The sequence below is a fragment of the Sus scrofa genome, chromosome 1 (genome assembly GCF_054392235.1).
Source record: "Sus scrofa isolate SSC_HxYL_T2T_F1_AM1 chromosome 1, Sscrofa_HxYL_maternal_Yorkshire_Landrace_v2.0, whole genome shotgun sequence".
Classification (NCBI taxonomy): domain Eukaryota; kingdom Metazoa; phylum Chordata; class Mammalia; order Artiodactyla; family Suidae; genus Sus; species Sus scrofa.
The window spans coordinates 86,105,225-86,117,802 of NC_139383.1; the positions used below are offsets into that span (position 1 = coordinate 86,105,225).

The 12,578-nt window shown below is 39.3% G+C and overlaps 1 protein-coding gene and 1 long non-coding RNA gene across 4 annotated transcripts in view; both read right to left on the reverse strand.

Moving 5' to 3' along the window:
* LOC146406178 (uncharacterized) overlaps window positions 1-7,928 on the reverse strand; it is a 58,071-nt gene extending 50,143 nt beyond the window's left edge. The window contains exon 1 of the long non-coding RNA XR_014807873.1: window positions 7,864-7,928. This is a non-coding gene — a long non-coding RNA (uncharacterized LOC146406178). The remainder of the gene's footprint in view (window positions 1-7,863) is intronic.
* The window catches only part of BCKDHB (branched chain keto acid dehydrogenase E1 subunit beta), a 263,556-nt gene that overhangs the window by 152,644 nt on the left and 98,334 nt on the right, over window positions 1-12,578 (reverse strand). The window contains exon 9 of one of the 3 annotated variants that reach the window (XR_014836455.1): window positions 11,606-12,265. The gene's annotated coding sequence lies outside the window, so the exon portion shown is untranslated. 3 annotated transcript variants of the gene reach the window in all.

Here is a 12,578-nt window from a genome sequence, read left to right on the forward strand (position 1 = left end):
AGCAGGCCTAGTTCATCAGTGAGCGATGTGAAGAAGGGCGCAAGAGAAGCCCATTTTGGGGGCACAAGGTGTGAACTGTGTTTTGGGGCCAAAGGCAGCAACACCTGACCTTGACCTGCTGGCATATGTGCACTTCGCCCCAACACGTTAACATTTCATGCCATCAAGAAACATGGCAAAAAAGCAAAGCAGAACCACAGAGCTGAAAGCCCAGAGACAGAATTCCACATGAGACGGTTCCTGACTCAGGCTGGTCCACTCGCTCCACCTCACAAGTGTTTATTACCTGGTTCTCCCTGACTTAAATGCATTTTGCCCTTCACTGCATAACTCACCAGGTTCAACGGTTCCCCACTCTGGTTACAAACCCTTTCTTGCTCCAGTTACAAAGTTAAAGGTTTTACGAGTTCTGCCTAACCTTTTTTTTCCCCATAAACTCTGTTATTTTTAGTATTTCTATAGAATCCAAGACTTATAGCAAAAATACCTGTACAGTATATTAGGGATACACAAGCAGCAATCAGAAGAACAAAAGAAATAACTGGTTAAAAGTGGCAGCTTTTAGAGAGTGGACCTAGGGACAGAGACAGAAAATGTTGCCGTGAATTACAAGCTCTGCTGCAGTATGTGTGGTTACCATGTTAATGCATTTCCTTAATTTTTTTTTCTCTCTTCTGCTGCCATGCTCAAAAAAAGAAAAAAGAGGGCAAAAAAGGAAAATGAATAACAATGATGCAATTTCCAATATCAACAAAAACAAAGTACTAAAAAATAAACTTAATGAAAAACTTATGGTTTCCAAATGAGACAGGTTGGGGGCTAGGGGGATGCACTGAGGGTTTAGGATAGAAATGCTGTAAAATTTGTTTGTGATGATTGTTGTATTTATATTTATTATAAATATAATAAAATTCATTAAGTAATTAAAAATAATAATAATAAATAAACTTAAAATGTGGAACAGCTATGTAAGAAACTATATAGCTTAATTAAACTACATAGTTTAATTAAACTTATTAAAACTATAGTTTCTTTTATAGAAACTTTTTTTATAGAGAAAAAAGTTATTGAAACTTTTTTTTAGAGAGAGAAAAACCAAGTTCCTAGAAGACTAAGATCAAGAGAAGTGTTTGACAAGAAATAGAGGTGTTTATTTTCCATGATAATGTTATCCATGATTGATAAGAGCAGCTTCATATTTTAGACAAATTGAAGAAGTGAATGGCATACATCCTGATCTGATCTTATTTTCTAAAACCTTCATAGACCATAGTTTCAATAATTCTTAAGTTAAATTTTAACAGCTAAATACTGCAAAACTGGGGTGGTGTAATAGGAAAGGCAAGAAAATCTTACCAATTACAACATGATTACAATTTCGCTAAGTGTTTAAGTATCAGTTTAAAGGGAAAGTAAGTTCAATGGCTATCAAAGAGAAAAACAGAAAGTCAACAAAGATAGATTTCTTACATTACACCTCAAATGTTAAATTAAGAACACAAGGTACCTATGATCTTTGTTGACCATGCAATGAAGTGATGAATTCTTTCTTTCCCTACTGTTCCTAAAAGCAAAAGCAAAGCATTAAAGAAAATGAAACCCTTGAAACTCAAGTAAAGTAAGCATATAGGCACATCCTGGAGATAACAGTGGGTTCGGTTCCAGACCACTGCAAGAAAGCAAGTCTCACAATAAAGTGACTCACACGAAATGTTTTCATTTCCTAGCGCATATAAAAGTTATGCTTATACTATACCATAGTCTAGTAAGTGTGCAATAGCATTATCTAAATTGTCTAAAGAAAACAATGTACAGACCTTAATTTAAAAAGACTTTATTGCTCAGAGTTTCTGTTGTGGCTCAGTGGAAACGAATCTGACTGGCATCCATGAGGACACAGGTTCGTCCCTGGCCTTGCTCAGTGGGTTAAGGATCCAGCGTTGCTGTAAGCTGTGTTGTAGGGTGCAGATGCAGCTCGGATCCCGATACAGCTCCAATTAGACCCCTAGGCTGGGAATCTCCATACGCTGAGGGTGGGGCCCTAAAAAGACAAAAAAATAAATAAAAAGACTTTATTGCTAAAAAACATTAACCATCATCTGAGCCTTTGGTAAGTTGTAATGTTTTTGCTGGCTGGAAGGTATTGCTTCCATGTTGATGGCTACTGATGGATCAGGAAGGTGATGGATGCTAAAGGTGTGTGTGGGGGGGACTATGGCAATTTCTTTCCCCCTTTTTTTTTTTTGGTCTTTTTGTCTTTTCTGGGGCCACACCTACGGCATATGGAGGTTCCCAGGCTAGAGGTCTAATCGGAGCTATAGCCTATAGCCTATGCCAGAGCCACAGCAACGCCAGATCCAAACCGCATCTGCAACCTACACCACAGCTCATGGCAATGCTGGATCCTTAACCCACTGAGCAAGGCCAGGGATCGAACCCGAAACCTCATGTCGGATTTGTTAACCACCGGGCCATGATAGGAACTCCGGCAATTTCTTAAAATAAGACAATAATAAAGTTCACTTCATCAATTGACTCTTCCTTTCACAAATGATTTCTCTGTACCATACAATGCTATTTGATAGCATTTTACTCACAGGAGAACTTCTTTCAAAATTGGAGTCAATCTTAAACCCTGTCACGGCTTTATCAAGTAAGTTGATGCAATATTCTAAATCCTTTGTTGTCATTTCAACAATTTTCACAGCATCTTCACTAGCAGTTTCCATCTCAAGAAACCACTTGTTCTGCTCATCCATAAGAGCAACTCCTCATCCATTTGAGTTTCATCACTAAATTATAGCAATTCAGTCACACCTTCAGGCTCCATCTCGAATTCTTGCTGTTTCCACCACATCTGCAACAGTTTCTCCACTAGAGCCATCCACAAAGGTTGAAATTAGCTCCTTCCAAACTCCTATTAATGTTAATCTTTTGACCTCTCCCCTGAATTACAAATGCTCTTAATGCATCTAGAATGGTGATTCCTTTCCAAAATGTTTTCAACTGACTCTGCCCAGATCCATCAGAGGAACCACTATCTACAGAAGCTGTAGGCCTTATGAAATGTATATATTCATGGATATGAGTCAGGTCCATTACGGCTGAGCCACAACAGGAACTCCCATGAAATGTAAATATTTCTTAAAGACCTGAAAGTCAAAATACTCCTTGATCCGTGAATGGCAGAAAGAATGTTGTGTCCACAGGCAAGAAAAGATCATTAATCTTGCTGTACATTCTAGCAGAGCTCTTGGGCGACCAAGTGCATTGTCAATGAGCAGTTTTTGAAGGAAAAAATCTTTTTTGAAGAAAATCCTTTTTTTTTTTTTGAGCACTATTTCTGAACAGTGGGCTAAAAACACTCAGTAAACCATATTGTCAACAAGTGTGCTGTCATCCAGGTTTTGTTGTTCCACTTGCAGAGCACAGGAAGAGTAGCATAATTCCTGAGAGCCCCTGGATTTTTGGAAAATGAGCAGTGGTTTCAATTTCAAGTCATCAGCTGCATGAGCTCCTAATGAGAGAGTCAGTCTGTCCTTTGAAGTTTTGAAACTAGGCGTTGGCTTCTCCTCTCTAGCTATGAAAGTCCTAAATAGCATCTTCTTCCACCAGAAGGCTCTTTTGTCTACACTGAAAACCTGTAGCCACTTTCATGAATTTTCTCAGCTGGATCTTCTGGTTAACTTGCTACAGCTTCTATATCAGCACTTGCTGCTTCACCTTGCATTTTGATGTTATGGAGATGGCTTTTTTTAAACTGCACAGACCAACCTCTGCTGGATTCAAATTCTTCTTCTGCAATTTCCACACCTCTCAGCCTCCACAGAATTGAAGAGAGGTAGAGCCTTGCTCTGGATGCTCTGGCTTAAGGGCATATTATGTAGTCAATTGATCTTCTATCCAGACCACTCAAACTTTCTTCATATCAGCAGTAAGGCTGTTTTTGTTTGTTTGTTTTTTGCTTTATAGGGCTGCATCTGCAGGATATGGAAGTTCCCAGGCTAGGGGCCAAATCAGAGCTCCAGCTGCCAGCCTACTCCACAGCCACAGCCACAACCAGGCCAGATCCAAGCCACATCTGTGACCTATACCACAGCTCACGGCAATGCTCAATCCTTAACCTACCAAGCGAGGCCAGAGATGGAACCTGTGTCTTCATAGATACTAATCGGATTCGTTACTGCTGAGCCATGAAGGGAACTCCTGTTATGCTTTCTTATCATCATGTGTTTACTGGGGTAGCTCTTTTCATTTCCTTCAGAGCTTCTCCTTGGCATTCACAATGTGGTTACTGGCTTGGCGCAGAAGCCTCACTTTCAGCCTGTTTGTCTTTAGACACACCCTCCTCACTAAGCCACCTCATTTCTAGCTTTTGATTTAAAGTGAGAGCCATGTGACCCTTCCTTTCACTTGGACACTTAGAAGCCACTATAGGGTTATTCCTTGGCCTAATTTCAGTTCTGCTGTGTCTCAGTGAATAGGGAGGCCTGAGGCAAGGATAAAAAACGGGAACAGCAGGTCTGTGGAGCAGTCAAAACACACATATTTCTCAACTAGGTTTAATATATCACGTGGGCACAGTTCCCGGTGGCTCCCCCCAAAGAGGCAAAATAGTAACATCAAAGATCATCAAACAACATCACTGATCATAGATCAGCATAACAAAATATAATAATACTGAAAAAATTTGAAACGTGGCAAGAATTACCAAAATGTGACACAGAGACACTAAGTGAGCAAATCCTGTTGGAAAAATGGCACCAGTAGACTTGCTCATTTCAGGGTTGTCACAAACCTTCAATTTTTAAAAACAAAGCATTATAAAATGAAGTATGCTGGTATAAAGGGACACAACTGAAAGGATTTGAAATAGAAAAATAAATGGAATTATATAGTTTAATCTTGCTCTTTCCAGTTCCACATAAAAGGAAAAAAAAACAGTGCCAAACGAAATAAAATATGAGAGTATGATTTATAAAGTTCATATGGTATATAAGAATGCTATATATATATATATATATATATATATATATATATATTTTAAAGTATTATGTTGGTGGGCAAATGTGAAAGAAAATTACCAAGATGTTGCAAGCTCAAATTTAGAAGCATTTCACCAGCAAAACCCAAACAATAATTTTTAAAGCATGAAGTTAGTTAACTGTGAAATAACTACTCTAACAAGAAGCACTAATGTGCTTCAGAAATATGAGAGTTCAAGAATTTAAGATCTGAGATTGAAGTGTAGTTCCACTGCTTATTAGCTGAATGACTTAGAGACATTTCTAATCTTTCTAAGACTCAGTTTCCTCATCTCTAAAATGGGAGTAATAATTCTTAGTTATATAGGACAACTGAAAGCATTAAATCAAAATATACACTTCCGGCAGAAAGCCCACATGAAATAAACATAAACAAAAAAATACTACCCCTCTCCATAAATACGTTTTATTTTTTTGGCCATGGAAGTTCTTGGGCCAGGGAGTCTGACTAGTATCCATGAGGATGCAGGTTCAATCCCTGGCCTCGTTCAGTGGGTTAAGGATCCAGCATTGCTGTGGGCTGTGGTGTAGGTTACAGACATGACTCAGATCCAGCACTGCTGTGGCTGTGGCGTCGGCTGGCAGCTGCAGCTCCAATTCAACCCCTAGCCTGCGAACATGCATATGCTGAGGGTGCAGGCCTAAAAAGACAAAAATAAATTAATTAATTAAATAAAATAAAAGTCATACCAAAAATCTGCCAGGTGTCAGGAGTGATACCCTCTGTGTACTTTTTTCTACAGGAATTACCAGATTCTCCTTTAACTTCTTTCACTGAAAAACTAAATCATCATTACATAGTAATACTGTTTTTGCAAGTCATTAAGAGCATTCAAGAAAAATTTACTTAGGTTCTTCCATATACTAGATATTCTCCCAGATGCTTAGGACTACAGCAGAAAGCAAAATACACAAAATCCCCTGAGGTCACAGAACTAAGAGGAATTGGCCTGCAGGCCAATCACATCCCAAAGACAGCAGCTGACAACCTAGAACTTGCTTCATTTGGTCCAACAACTTACTAGTTGTGGTCATGACAAAGAAAATCCAATAGGCATAATGACTTGGAAAGTGGAATCAGTTCCAGACTGTCAGCCTTTCTATTCTGGAACAGAACAACCATTCTCATCAGACAAGAGGACCTTTAGCCCAGCCTTCCTGCTTTCTCAGCAAGGTCAACCTATATCCAAAATCACTCCAAACGAAAAACAAAGCTATTATCGCTACTCCTAAGAGAAAGCATTTCATTTTATCCCAGATAAGTCCAAGTCTAAAGAGATTTTTGAATCACTGTTTAAATAGGTTTTTGATAGTAGAATTATATTACAAAAGAAACACATGCACTTTTTAGCACACAACTTAACCATGGTCTACCCTCAAAAAAAAAGATTAACTGCGCTCAATGATTAAACCAGTAAATCAGTAATTATTTTAAGCATACATCTCCTTTCACTCTCTGGAAGACAATCCTCATCTGGCCATCTCCTTTGCTTACATGTTTTCACTAAAAGCTCATTTAGAGAGTGAAAGTGAAGAGCAGAGAGAAGAGATTCTTAATTTGTTTTCAGCCTAATAGATCATAGTTATTCTGCTATATACTTTATAGAAAACAATTTGGGTTGACTTATAATATATGCTCTACTATAAGAGTACTATCATGGTACTTATTTAGAAATGTAACATAAGACATGCTTAATTTACAATGACAGAGCCAGGCATCACTATGAAAACCTGGGGATATTAACTATGAAATTTGATTTAAGAGAGGCCTCTAGTGGTGATGGAAGTTCCTAGCTCCCCTTCCCACTCCCAACCCTTCCCTCTTTGGGCCTCCTTCTCCTTCCCTATTCTCCCCTCTCCCTCAACAATGCAAAGACAACAAGCAAAACAGCTAGTACTCAGTCACAAAATTGCTCAATTAAGTCCAAGAAATCAACTAAAAAAGATGTATGTAACTGGTGGTACGGAACCATTATGGATTCTCCAAGAGCAAATTCTCCACCTCCCCCCAAGAAACCAATTTAGAGCCATTCGGTACAGAGTATAGACCTTCTATTACCTTGCCAGTGTTAACAGTCTTAATAGAAACACAGACTATGGTAGTCTAAACCAACGCTACGACAGTATAAAGAAGCAAACTTATAGGCTACAAAGTCAGAATCCATGTTATAAAATATAACCCATATGTTTTTATGTTTATCTTCAGTGGTACTACAGTCTTCTAACATGCTTTGCACTATTCACAGATAGTTAAACTAATTCACACCAGGTGTAAATACAAAGACTGAGCAAATTTCGTTCTTTATATATGTTACTCACATCCAGATGACCAACGTTTATCGCCTCCCCAGTTCCATTCCTAAAATATCCCTTTCCTTTTTTACAGAAATACCCTTTGCTCCCAGAACCTCCCCACCCTGACCCCTCCCTGCCAGCCATAGAACCTGCCTTACCTTGATCTAGGGTCCCAGTGAAGTCTTCTGAAGCAAGAATGGAAATAGCCAGGGTAGAAGGGTAGGAGGAGAGGGTAGTAAATCTAGGGACCCTGAGCCTTCCTAACTATGGTCCCTCCCACGTGCCCCAGGTGAGTTACCTACATCTTCTGTTCAACACTGTAGTAACACTGAGGCCTCGCCTTGCTACCATTATAGCCTAACCCCCAAATACCCTGAGACTACAGATGTTTCAATGTGTAGCCAAAGAAAGACCATTTGCATCTATGAGCACAACACCATCTTTTGCTACGTAATTTAGCTTTAAAAGAGAAAGGAGAGGAGTTCCCTGGTGGCACAGCGGGTTAAGGATCCAGCATTGTCACTGCTGTGGCTCGGGTCACTGCTGTGGTGAGGGTTCAATCCCTGACCCAAGAACTTCAGCATGCCAAGGGCATGGCCAAAAAAGAGAGAGAGAGAAAGGAAAGGGAAAGCAAAAAAGAGAGAGCTGGAGAGAAGAGTGGAGAGGGTAAAGAACAAGTAACACATCCTAACTTGGTTAATTTTTTTTTTTTTTTTTTTTTTTTGGTCTTTTTGAGGGCTGCACCTGCGGCACATGGAGGTTCCCAGGTCATATCGGAGCCTTAGCCTCCGGCCTACACCAGAGCCACAGCAGTGCCAGATTCAAGCTGTGTCTTTGACCTACACCACAGCTCATGGCAACGCCGGATCCTTAACCCACTGAGGGAGGCCAGGGATTGAACCTGCAACCTCATGGTTCCTAGTCAGATTCATTAACCACTGCGCCACAATGGGAACTCCCTAACTTGGTTAAAAATTTAAAGAAAACAAACCCACCCATCTCCCAGGCACCTCAATAAAAGTAGATTATACTTGGGGGTGAAGGGAAGGCTTGGAGAAAATATTTTACACCACAATGCATTTGAATTGAGAAAAATCCCTCAATTCGAAGTAGTGCCTAAGAGCTGTGATGGAGGCAAAAGCCATAGGTCACTCATGGGACCAACAGGACCAACAGGAAGGCCAAAGGGAATAGGCCCAGACTGACCTCTTCCAGCTCTCAATTCCATGACAGTAACCCTCCTACAAGGCAGACAAGGAAATAAGACTTGTTCTGAAAAGCCCAAATTGATACCACAAGGTTTGAAGAGCGAAGCATGTGCTCTCAATTCATGAGAAAACATTGAGGGCCCTCCTTCCATGGCCAATGTCCGTGTCTCAGTTACAAAGTTTGGTCACTTGGATCCCATGCACAGCTGGTGATAATGCAACAGTAAAAATAATAATAATAATAAGATAAAAGAAAATTTTAATTTAAAAAGGCTCAAAACTATAGAAGCCAACAACAGTGAAGGCAACAGCCATATACCTCAATAAATCTAAATGTCTTCAATCCAAGTTCATTTGGAGTAAGGTTTTTTGGGGGTTTTGTTTGTTTGTTTTTCAGGACCACACCTGTGGCATATGCAGGTTCTCAGGCTAAGGGTCAAATTGGAGCTATAGCTGCCGGCCCACACCACAGCCACAGCAACGCAAGATCCAAGCTGTGTCTGTGACCTACACCACAGCTCACGGCAACACCAGATCCTTAACCCACTGAACAAGGCCAGGGATTGAACCTGCATCCATGAATCCTGATCGGGTTTGTAACCACTGAGCCACAAAGGGAACTCCCTGGATTAAGTTATTTTTACAAGATGAAATTATATACAGTATATTTCCCTTGAGAAAATATAAGTGAAAAGGATGTAGTGGTGAGAGCAGATAAAACCCTGTAGACCTCGGTAAGAAATCTGACTTTCCCATTGAGTTTCATGGGAAACCATTGAGTCCTTTTGAGATTAAAAGGGATATCATATGATTCATGTTTCACAGGATCAACTCTGCACATGGCAGGGATGGGGCAGAAGCAGAGACCATGGTCAGGAGGCTATGGCCAAAACCCAGGCTGAGAAACCCAGGTGGACCTACGATCAAGGGTAATTTCAGTAGAGGTGGTGGTCAAATTCTGGATATATCGTGCAGAGAAAGCCAAGAGGATCTGCTTTGGAATTGAATGTGGGAAAGCAGAGCAAGCGAGAAAGAGAAATCAAAGATATCAAGATATAAAAGCAAACCCTTATTTATTTCAATAATTAGCATAAATTTAATCTTCAATTAAAGTGTAAGCATATCAAAAATACGTGTCAATTTACCCTTCTCTATAAACAGGTGCAAATCAGCCACACCTTATACATGGTCTTTTTTTTGTTTGTTTTTACAGCACTGAATGTAGTATTAAAAATTGAATGACAACATGGTTGTTAAAATCTCAAATCTTCCAAAGCCTGTCATCCTCTGGCCAAAATCAAGTTCTTATTTTTCATGGGTGGCTTCTCTGAATTTCAACTTATTAAAAAAAAAAAAAAAATCTTCATTTCAAGCTGGACAGCAGCTCCAGGCCTAACTCTGAGCCTGGCCACTGCTTTGTCAGCTTGCAGTTCACTTGGTCTAAAAGCATTTTGAACACGGTCTGTACCTTGGCCAGAAAGGCCATTCAAGCCCACAACTTCTAAGCACTGTTCTTACTCCTGGGAGGGCCTGGGAAGGAGCTAGGGAGCCCCTGTTTCTTGTCAGTGTGACAGCTAAGCTGGGTTAGGAGACCTCAGGATGGAGTTGATGACTCAAGAAACTCCTCCTGGCCAGAGCACACCATGGCTCTCCCTGATCCTGCCTACAAAAGTCCACTACCACCCAAATTCAAGGAAACCAATTCTTGGGAGCACAGTGCTTTTTTTGTCATTTCATTTTTTTTTCCTTTTTTTTTTTTTAACTTCCTGTTTAAGGAAAACATATGCATACAAAAGTACACAAAATGAAGGTTCTGCTCAGTTTTCAAAAACTGAACCCTTATAATCAGCAAACAAGAAACTGTTACCAGCATTCCATGCCCTTTAGGCCCCATTCCAATTATTAATCACCAACCGATAATCACTCATCTGATGCTTAACGCCACAGATGAGTTTTGGCCATCTTTGCAAGTTATATAAATGGAGTCATGCAGTATGTACTCATTTGAATCTAGCTGTTTTAAGTCACACTGTTTTGAGGTGAATACATGTTGAAGTTCCTTCATTTTCATTGTCGAAAATTTCCTACTGTGACATTTCCATCTTCTAGCTTATGTGCATGTAGGTGGTTTACAGTGTGAGGCTATTAAAAATAGTGCTTCTATGAACTTTCTTTCTTGAACCTCTCTTTTGGACATTTCTTTTTTTTTTTTTCCTTTTCACAGCCATACCTGTGGCATAGGGTAGTTCCCAGGTGAAGGGTAGAATCTGAGCTACAGCTGGGGCCTACGCCACAGCCATGGCAACCCCGGATCCTTAACCCACTGAGCAAGGCCAGGGATCAAACCTGCATCCTCACAGATACTATGTTGGGTTCTAAACCCACTGAGCCACAAAAGGAACTTCTCTTTTGGACATTTCTGTTGGGTATATAAACACAAGTGTAGATTGCTAGATCACAGGGTTTAGGCAGCTAATGCCAATTTTTTTAAATGGTTGTATCAATTTATATTCCCAGAAATAGTATAGGAGAGATGGATGGTTCTATATCCATGGCAATACTTGGTATTAAGGGATATTTTTCACTTTAGCCAGAATGGTGTGTTCTTGGTGGCAATGCATTGTGTTTTTAATTTGAATGTTCCGAAGACTAAAGAAACAGAGTAATTAGTTATATGTTTATCGGCCATTTGGATATATTCCTTCACGAAGTACCTTTTCAAGATTTTTGCCCATATTTGTTTTGTCTCTCTCTCTCTCTCTTTTTTTTTTTTTTTTCTTTTCTGGCCATACCCATGGTATTCAAAAATTCTCAAGCCAGGGACTGAACCCGCACCACAGCAATGACAACACTGGATCCCTAACCCTGCTGGCACCATCAAGGAACTCCTGTATTTTCCTCTTGAGTGTAACAGAACTTTAAATTTCTGAATATAAATTACCATGAGTTTCTCCAAATGTGTTGATTTACCTTTTACCAAGGCCTTTTGATGAATAAATTCTTAATTTTAATGAAATCCAGTTTTGTCAGCCTTTTTTAAATGTTAGCACTTCAAAGTTTTTCTTTTCTTTTAGTTAAGAAATCTTTGCACAAGATCATAAAAATATTCACCTGTTTTCCCAGGAGCTTTATTATTTTCTCTCTCATAATTAGGTCCACAGTCCTCCCGGAATTGACATTTGTGTTCCATGGGTGAACATAATTATTTTCTGTGGTACCCAACTAAAAGAGCATTATTTACAGAAAAGTCCATCTTATATTTAAAGTATACCTCTTTTCTGAATGTTAATCTTATTTTGTGCTATTTTGATGAATTCTTTATCAGATCGAGTAGTTTTTGTGTGGAGTCCTTAAGATTTTCTACATATAGTAGATTTCTTTCGTTTGTCTGATTGCTGTGGTCTGGACTTCCATTACTATGCTGAACAAAAGCGATGAGAATGGGCATCCTTGTCTTGCTCCAGATCTTAGTGGGAAGGCTTTCAGATTTTCTCTGATGAGTGTTTTATTGGCTGTGGGTTTGTCATAAAGGGCTTTAATTATGTTGAGATACATTCCCTCTAAAGCCATTTCATTAAGAACTTTTATCATGAATGGATGTTGAATTTTGTCAAATACTTCTTCTGCATTTATTAAGATGATCACGTGGGCTTTTTTGACTTATATGTGTAATGTAAAATATGGCACAAAAGAACTTATCTACAATGCAGAAACGGACTTGTAGACATGGAGAACAGACTTGTGGTCACCAAGGGGGAGGTGGGAGGAAATGGGATGGATTGGGAGTTTGGGGTTAGTAGATGCAAACTATTGCATTTAGAATGGATAAATGACAAGGTCCTACTCTATAGCATAGGGAACTATATCTAATTTCCTGTGATAGACCTTGATGGAAAATAAGATTTAAAAAAAGAATGTACATATATATATGTATATATATACACACACACATATATATACATATATATATATGACTGAGTCACTTTGCTGTACATCAGAAATTGGCACACTGTAAATCAACCATACTTTA